This window comes from Pteropus alecto, unplaced genomic scaffold (genome assembly GCF_000325575.1).
Source record: "Pteropus alecto unplaced genomic scaffold, ASM32557v1 scaffold7, whole genome shotgun sequence".
Lineage (NCBI taxonomy): Eukaryota > Metazoa > Chordata > Mammalia > Chiroptera > Pteropodidae > Pteropus > Pteropus alecto.
Window position 1 is genome coordinate 34,522,851 of NW_006494614.1, and position 9,021 is coordinate 34,531,871.

The following is a 9,021-nucleotide window of genomic DNA, read 5'->3' on the forward strand; positions in this document are numbered from 1 at the left end:
TTAACTATTTATTTATTGTAAATTTATTGAGGTCTGATTGACAAATGAAAAGAAAGCTAAGTTTAAAGAAATAAATTTAGGTTAATCTTAGATTTCTCTTCCTGACTGGAAAAGTTCACAATTTGAAATTATTCTACATTAATAGTAAACAGAGGGATAAAATTGATAATGAGTTATGCTGCCAAAAATATTTTTAAAAAATAAGTTCTCTAAATGTTTGAGATGACAGCAAGAGGGATACTCAGTGTGATTAGGGGTGATATAAATGGGTAGAGCATTTTGAAAAGCAATTTGGTTAAATGTGTCAAGATGCTTAAAATCTTAGATTCGACTTAGAGAAAATCTATTCTGAGGGTAGAATCAGAGTTGAAAACAAAGATTTGGGTATAAAGCAATTTAGTTCATCATTATTGGTTGAAGAAATATAAGTACAATAACTTAACCAAAAATAATTAGATAGATAGGATAAATTAACTATAGTGTTCTTTCCTATAAGACTATTATATATAGTTATTGAAATGTTTTCAAATAATATTTCACAAAATTATGAAAGCATCCAGAAAATATTGATAATGCAGAATACTATATATAAAAATATATATAAAATATGATCTTAAATTTTAAAAAATATACATGGAGTATGTTTATAAATAGCCTGAGCCGAATCTATGCTGCTTTTCAAATATGAAAAAATGTTGGATGGAACTTAATTAATATCTCTTATGGTGCTATCAAGGTTTATTTCTCTGTGATGGAATCATAGATCATTTTAATTTTTTTATACTGTGCTATATACTTAAATTTTTCTATCATAAGCTGGTAATATTTTATACTGAAAAATAATTATGTCTATTTTTAAGTAATTAGAAAATTTTTCATCAGCTAAATCCAATAGCTAGTTTCCTTGCTCTGAGAAGTGAGATAGCAAAACACTTTTAAATAGAGCCATAAAATGTCAAATGATCAGTACGGGAAATTAGTCCTCTGGAAATTCAGAAGAGAGAGAGCGCTAGCTTCTCAGAGAAAATGGACTGTTTTATGAAACATAGTCGAAGTCAGAGTCAGAAGGCCTTGAATGCAAGACTAGGGAAGACAGACTTAATTATGATGCAAGTGGAAGTCCTTGAAGAGATTTTTGTGGCCCTAATTAATGAATATCCTTTGTTCTTCTTCATTAAAGCTGGTACCTTGAAAATGTGTATGCATATGTGTATTCATATCTGAACGTATGTACGCTGAATGTATTCACCCCTAGGCAGGAAATAATGTGTCTATAAAGAAGAAACAGGAAAAATGATTAAGGCATTCATTAATTAGGGTCCATTTACATTTCCAGAGTCAGCCAAAATCGTCCACTTATTTAAACAGAAATCTCCTCAATTTATTACAGTCATTATTCCACGGTAGTAAGAGATAACTAGTTTGAATTTCGCAAGTAGAGGAAATTGCATAGTCTGTTGCTTCTCTCAGGAATCACTATTAGTAAGTGTTTGATTAAAAGAAACTGTAGTGCTTAGAAAATGAAATTAACATTCATTGAATACCTACTATGTGCATGACAGTTAGATGAATTCCATATATAGCCTCATTTACTCCTTACAGCTACCCCTCAAGGCCAGTATTTATAATCCACACTTTATAGTAAAGGAGTTTGAGAAAGATGTTAAGAAAGACATATAACTGGCCATTGTGAGCCTAGATTTAAACTCAAACTGATTTTCTCTCACCATTCAGTGTAAGCCAGTGTATGATAACTTATCACACTAGAGCACACCCGTTAACACATACATTTGGAACATTATTGAATTACATATATCTGAGAATATGTGTATAGATACGCAAGTCATACATGTGTGTCTATAGTGTATATATATAGCTATTATATACCTTTGTGTTTATGTGTGAGATATACGTATGCATTATAGTAACAAATTTATACATATAATTATAGCAACATATTGAATAGTTATCATGCCATGCTTTTTATATACATGTGTTATATATAACTATATATAAATATGTTAAATAGTACATAAATATAAATTATATATAAATGTATATGCATATGTTTATACATAAAATTATATAAAGAAACTGCTGAATGGGGTCAAATATAAGGAGGCTGGGGGAAGGTGAAGTGGGTAAAGGGAGTCAAATATTTGGTAGCTGAAGGAAACTGGACTCTGGGTGGTAATCACACAGTAGAATATATAGATGACAATTTATAATGTACACCTGAAAGTTATATAATCGTATTAACCAATGTTACCCCAATAAACTTCAAAAGAGAAAGAAAGGAAGAAACTGCTTGGCTACTGAAAAACTTAAGTTATAGTTGAGGAAACATCACTCCACTGCAAAATGAGTTCTGAGTCTACATCCAGGATTGCAACTCCCAAGAAGAGAGTTGATGCTTGTGTCAAGTGTAGAGGGTGTGAATGCCTGACAATGACCTAAGAATCCCCAGGTGTAAACATGGAGGAACTTCCTTTCCCCGTTCTCTCACCCCTTGTGCCCCAAACACTGACCTCACTAACACACACGCCTGAAAGTCTGCAGTTAGAGGAGGGGTGGCAGAGCCCCTTCAGCCCAACTCCGATTCTATTCTATAGACTCAAAAGATCAGCTCTAAATCTGGTCTCTGCAGTGAAAGGACAATCACCTACTAGTGAAATTCATTCAGCTCTTTATTCAACAAAACGATGTAGCATTTCCGTCAGTGAACCAACTGAACAATCAGCCCTACAAAAAAATAAAGTGTCGACTAGGGCGGAAAAGAGCCCTTGGTGGGAGTTTGAGGTTCTGCACAAAGACTGCGGAGGCCAAGCTGTCATTCCTTTTCTTCGTCCCAGTACCCATGCATAGCACCAGCTCTAGCGTGAAGGGAGATTTAAAAGCAACTAAGTACATATAAACATTTCTCATTCATTATCTGGGGTTTCTGCTACTGGGTGACATATCATTAGTCCTAGTGTAAGGCAAGCTTTAAAAACGTAATTACTTAATCATGCAGTTAGCTTCCCATCAATCCTAGCAGCATTTGTTCTTAACTAGCTTTTAAGAACAAAATTAGGAGTAATTTGTAAACAAAAGTAATTGAAGAAAGGCAGATATTGCCAAGGTGTTGACAGCATTAGCAGACATTATTGTTTCCTTAATACCACCACAGCACTGCAGTAACAATAGGTAGCTGGCAAAAGGCAACACTAGGGAATTCCTTCCTAGGTTACAAGCTGAGGAAGTATAGCACTAGGCAGAGCGGCCCTTCTCCAGCCCCTATTTGCACCCAACTCCAATAGATAAGTGCTCCCTCTACACCCTTAATTGATTTGCTTCATAATTCTATGACCTGGACATTTGTGGGTAGTTTCATATTTTTAGCATGGCCATGAAAATAATCTTATCATATTTTTCATACCCTCTTATTAGATATTGAGCCCAAGAATTTTCCCGATGGGTGCAGTCTTACTCAAATGAGCCACAGACAACAATTTTCATCTGGTAAGACCCCCTCAGGAAAGTTGGAATAGTGACAAAAAATGGAGGCCAATCCTATTTCCAAAGGAGGTTCGCCTGTGCTTACGTCTGGCTACTTGTTACAGGTTCAGTGACCTTATAGTACATGTCGCTCCTGAGCCAGACAGTGAGCTAAGTGCTTGAGAAATGGCAGTGAGCAAAAATTGGAATTTGTTTGCAAGGAGCTCATTATTTTTCAAGAGGAAAAAAAGAAACAAAACGTGATCAGAAAGACATTTGCGACAACATGGACGGATCTTGAGAGTGTTATGCTGACTGAAGTCAGATGGGAAAGAACAAGAATCGTATGATTTCACTCATATATGGGACATAAAACTAAAAGCAACAAATAAACAAACAAACTAGTAACAAATTCATAGACATGAAAAGCAGAATTGTGTTTAACAGAGGGGAAAGAGGTAGAGGGAGGATGAAGAGGGTAAAGGTAATCAAATACATGGTGATGGTAAGAGATGAGGTTTACATACCGCTATTAACCAATGTTATTCTGATAAATTTAACAAAAAATAAAAAAATGGAAAAGAAAGACTTAAACAAAGTTCATAATAGCCCTATGGTTAGTATCTGACTCTGCCTGGTATTGGAAACTTTACAGGGTCTCCAACAGAAACCATGAAGAAATATAAGTTTTGTAGTACAAACAGTTTCAGGCCCAGGGATGAGGATACTGTTACCTTTACTTTATAGATGAAGTAAATTAGTCTGAAATGAATCAAATAACTTACTTAAAATCACGTACATAATGAATGGCAAAGTTGGCATTCAGACCCAGGTATATATTTTTATTATTACTGTTGTTGTTATGATGATGATGAGTCCAAATATCTTTCCAGGATCCATTAGAATTCAACAGAAGTCCCGAATCCAGAATCAGAACACCTAGCTTTGGAACATCGATTCTTCCTCTGAAGCCTTCTACTGTGTGATTTTAAATAAGTCGTAAAAACTCTCTGAACTTCAGTGTTCTCATCTCTAAAATTTCATATCTTGGTACATTTACCTCAGTCTGTGTCTATGTAAGGATCAGATGGAGTAATGAAAGTAAAAATGTTCTGTAAGTTCAGAAGTAAGGTATTAGGACTGTAGGATTCCATTTACATGAAGTCCAGGAATAGGCAAAATTATTTGTGGTAATATAAATTAAAATATGGTGGGCCTTGAAGAGTGAAGAATTGGTTGGAAAAAGGCACAAGGAACTTTCTAGGCTAATGAAAATGTTGTATATCAATTGTCAATACTCAAAGTTGAGCACATACAAATCTGTGCACTCTATTGTATGTAAATGATGCATTAAAACTCACATTAAAAATAATATGATTATTTTTATTAAGTTTTTTTTAAATTAAATGTAACTTTGCACCAATTGCTACCATCTCAGAAGTGAGTTGAAGTCTATCTAATGTATGAAAATGGTCACTCCAAGGGAGTCACTTCATGTACCATTAGAAATATGGAGAGAGAGAGCACATATCTTTACACCTCTAATTTAATTCAAAAGAAATATCACCTCTTCTTTACATCCTTAAAAACCACAGCATTGTGAACCATCATGAACTTCCATATTACTGACTCTCACATATAAGAAAAAAGATGAAACTTGCTGTTCTCTATATTTTTCAATGGGGAAAAAAATGTCAAAACTTAAATGTACCAACCAGAGATTAGTAATAATAGTACATGTGGATGTGTAATAAATGTGAGAGAACTTTTGATCCATTGGTATGTAGGACAACACAAATTGTTACCAAAGCAAGTATGCTGTCTTTTCACATCTTATTGGGCAAGGTAAATGCTATCTTATTTCACTTTTTTTCATGACCAGAGCAATTTTTACTCTCTATAATGTTTTATGATTCTAACATAAGCAAAAGTAAATATACATTTTTGAGTGCTTAGAAATGTTGGGTCAGTGTATATATATGTACACACACACACACATACATACACATCACATACAGTGGAATAGTATTCAGCTTTAAAAGAAAAAGAAACCCTGATATTTGCAACAACTGGATGAACCCGGAGGGCATAATGCTAAGTGAAATAAGCCAGATACAGAAAAATAAACAGTGCATGATCTCACCTGTGGAATCTAGAATAGTCAAACTCATAGAAGCAGAATGTAGAATAGTGGTTACTAGGGGATAGGGGGAGGGGAAAATGGAAAGATGTTGGTTGATAGGTACAAAGTTTCAGTTATGCAAAACAATTTAGTTCTAGAGATATAATATACAACAATGCAACTATAGTTAACGATACTTGTTTGTATACTTGAAATTTGCTGAGTTAGACTTTGTGTTCTCACAAGTGCACGTGCGTGTGCACAAAAATGTACACACACACACACACACATGCACAAATGCAAACTATCTGCAGTGATGGATATAGTAATCAGTTTGATTGTGGTAATTATTTCACAATGTATATGTATATCAAATCATCAAGTTACATACCTTAAATATATAAAATTTTAATTGTCAAATATTCCTCAATTTTAAAAAATGAGATTCCCTTTCAGAATAAAGAAAGAAATTATTGGATCATGTCTTCATAGTCAAAAGCAAATCAATCAACAAGTTTCCACTGAGTGTCTACTATGGGCCCAGAACAACAGAGTTAAAAGGGTTGAGATAATTATCCAGATAATTATCTAGGCCCCAAAGTGACTTTTATTGGTTTACATAGATCATTTGGGCAGAAAGAGGCTTTTCCCTTTTAATTACCCGTAAAACTAAATCATTATATTACAAGACTGGTTTACTTCTTTAAAAGATTAAATAAAAATTACTTGCAATAAATGTAAACACTATGGCTGGAAAATTCTTTTGACAAACCTTCAGTCCTTGAAAATAATGCATTAGTTTAGGTTTCAATCTCAGTCAATTAGGTGAGATTTGAAGATCTCTCCAATCGGAGAGATGTTCAACATTCACAATAAAAGCCGGAGTTTATTGCCTCTTCTTTAAGAGAGAAAAAAAATATTAGGTGAAACAGTGGAAGCGAAAGTCAAACTACTCACTCACCTGTCGACCAGGTTGAGATTCGGAGTGGGCCAAACATTTACGGGTCACCTATATGCATCCCATGTGTTAAGAGAAGCTCAGGGCCACACCTTGTCAAAAATAAAAACCTTTCTCCACTTAGATGCCATAGTAAACACATTATCATCATCATCATCATTATCAACATCATCAGACATTTTTAAGAGTAACTTTATGTAAGGCTCTGTCATTCTATGATGTTTAATGTCATCTCTCTCAAGTCTCTATGAAATGCAACATGAAACATATGATTAGAAAAGATGACCACACAAATTCATGCCAAGGTTTTGGCTCCTTGCCCTCTCATTTTGCTTTTCTCCTTGACAGGCAGCTGTTGATTCTGACAGAGAAAGAAGATGCACTGAGAAGAAGAAAGTAGACATGGTGGAAAAGTTGTCCTGCAGTAGAACCTGCAGCAGGGCCTGCCTCCCACTTCACTCTTCCCTGTATTTTGGCCAAGATCCTTATCTCTAATTCAGAATCAGTCAGAAGGGGAGAAGCATAAATGCTGCAAGCTGGTAACTGGAGGCTGGTGGCGCTGCTCCACAGTAAGGGAGAAAACACTGGCTTGGAAGCCACGGAGGCCAGGACTTAATTCGCAACTCTGCTCTGGTTATTTAATCAAAGTACTAATAATAAGTGCTTTGCATATATTATTTTATCAATCCTCAACTCAGGCCTAAAAATACTTTCCAGGGATCGTTGAATTGCTAGCTTATCATATCAAATATCACCTTCGTCACTTCTTTAGAAAAGATTTCCTCCTGCTACTCACTTTCCTTTTTTTTTCCTTCATATCACTTGATCCTCTCTAAAATCTTTTAAATGTCTTTATATCTATTTATTGTCTATCTTCTTTACAAAATGAAAGCTCAAGAGAACAGAGATCTTGTCTGTCTGGTAGTTTCTAGAGGAGTGCCAGTGTTCAACAATAATAATTCAACAAATATGTGGAAAAATAATTTTGTATGAAAGAAGGAACTATTATTCTTCTCATTTTACAAGTGAAGAAAGTAAGTGAAGTGCTCACTTCGGCAGCACATATACTAAAATTGGAACGATACAGAGAAGATTAGCATGGCCCCTGCGCAAGGATGACATGCAAATTCGTGAAGCATTTTATATATATATATACACACACACACACACACACACATACATACACACACACATACATACATACATATATATACATACGTATATGTATGTGTGTATATATATATTAAGATTAATATAGAAAACTTACCAAGGTCAGTCTCATAGCAAGTAAGTGCATAGCTGTGGGTCCTAGACAAGCGGCTGCCTCCACAACCCATCTCTTTAACACCTATGCTTAAACTCTCCAACTCTCAGTTTTGTCACCTGAGAAAATGTGGGTACTATCTTCATGTTGGGCTTCTCATAAGGACAAAGATAATGTGCATAAAACTCCTGACACACGCTATTCAGTCAATAAATGGTAGGTAAAATCTCTCGGGGAGTCTCATGAACAGAGTCTAATACCTGCAACTGCCAGCCACACTCTACCTCCAAACTGGGATAGACATCTGTTTGTTTAGTTTGGGCCTAACTTACATGGAACGAAGTAGGAAGGAAAATAATTGAGCATTTATTAGCTACCATGTGTCAGACACACATTAGCATACTTAATTTTCAGAACAGCTCTATAAAGTAATCACGTTTAATAGTTAAGGGAATTTAAGTTCAGAAAAGTAAAGTGACAAGAACATGGACACACAGCACATAAAATGGGTCTTGGAGGCCAGACAAGTCATACTATATTTTAATTATTTGCCTGTATGCTTCCCTCACCAGATTTTATGCTCCTTGAGAACAGGGGTCAAGTATATAAGTTATCTGTGCATCTCTAGGATCTATACTTAACACTGCACAGAGATACATGCCTGCACACACCTGCATATATCTTCCATAAATTTTGGCCAAATGGACGAAAAAAGAAATGAGGTTCGGTGCTCTTTCTAATATGTCTTGCAACCTAACTGAGCTCCAAGACTAATTCTCAGCATTGTTGAGTATGGGATACAATGTGAAACTCCGGGAAACACATAGAAAAAACTGCATCAAAAGTGAGGATGGATGTGGATCTTCTGTTTCTGTCCAGGGAACACATTGTTCAGAAAGCAAAAGGACTAATTTCAAAGGTTTATTCTCAAAATGTAAAAGTGAATGATTGATACTAAATGTCCCAGGGTCTTTGCTCATTTAGGAGATTTCCTTAAAAAATCAATCAATAAATTAATCTAGTAATATTAATCTAGTAATATCTGTGCGGAGTCAGGAGCTGTGGAGAATACTACTAATTATTTACATTTGTGCGAGGTCTGTGTAGATATTTGAGTTACTCTACTTTCTCTTTAATTATCAGCACAGCTCTGTGAGTTGGGCCTTAAGCCCTTATTATTGTTACAGAAGAGCAAACAGA

General features: G+C 35.1%; 1 non-coding gene across 1 annotated transcript; it reads left to right on the forward strand.

Annotated features, from left to right (window-relative positions):
• The first annotated feature begins 7,600 nt into the window (after positions 1–7,600).
• LOC112474640 lies at positions 7,601–7,707 on the forward strand. The gene has a single exon (XR_003044500.1). It is a non-coding gene; the product is annotated as a U6 spliceosomal RNA (small nuclear RNA).
• Positions 7,708–9,021: the final 1,314 nt, after the last annotated feature.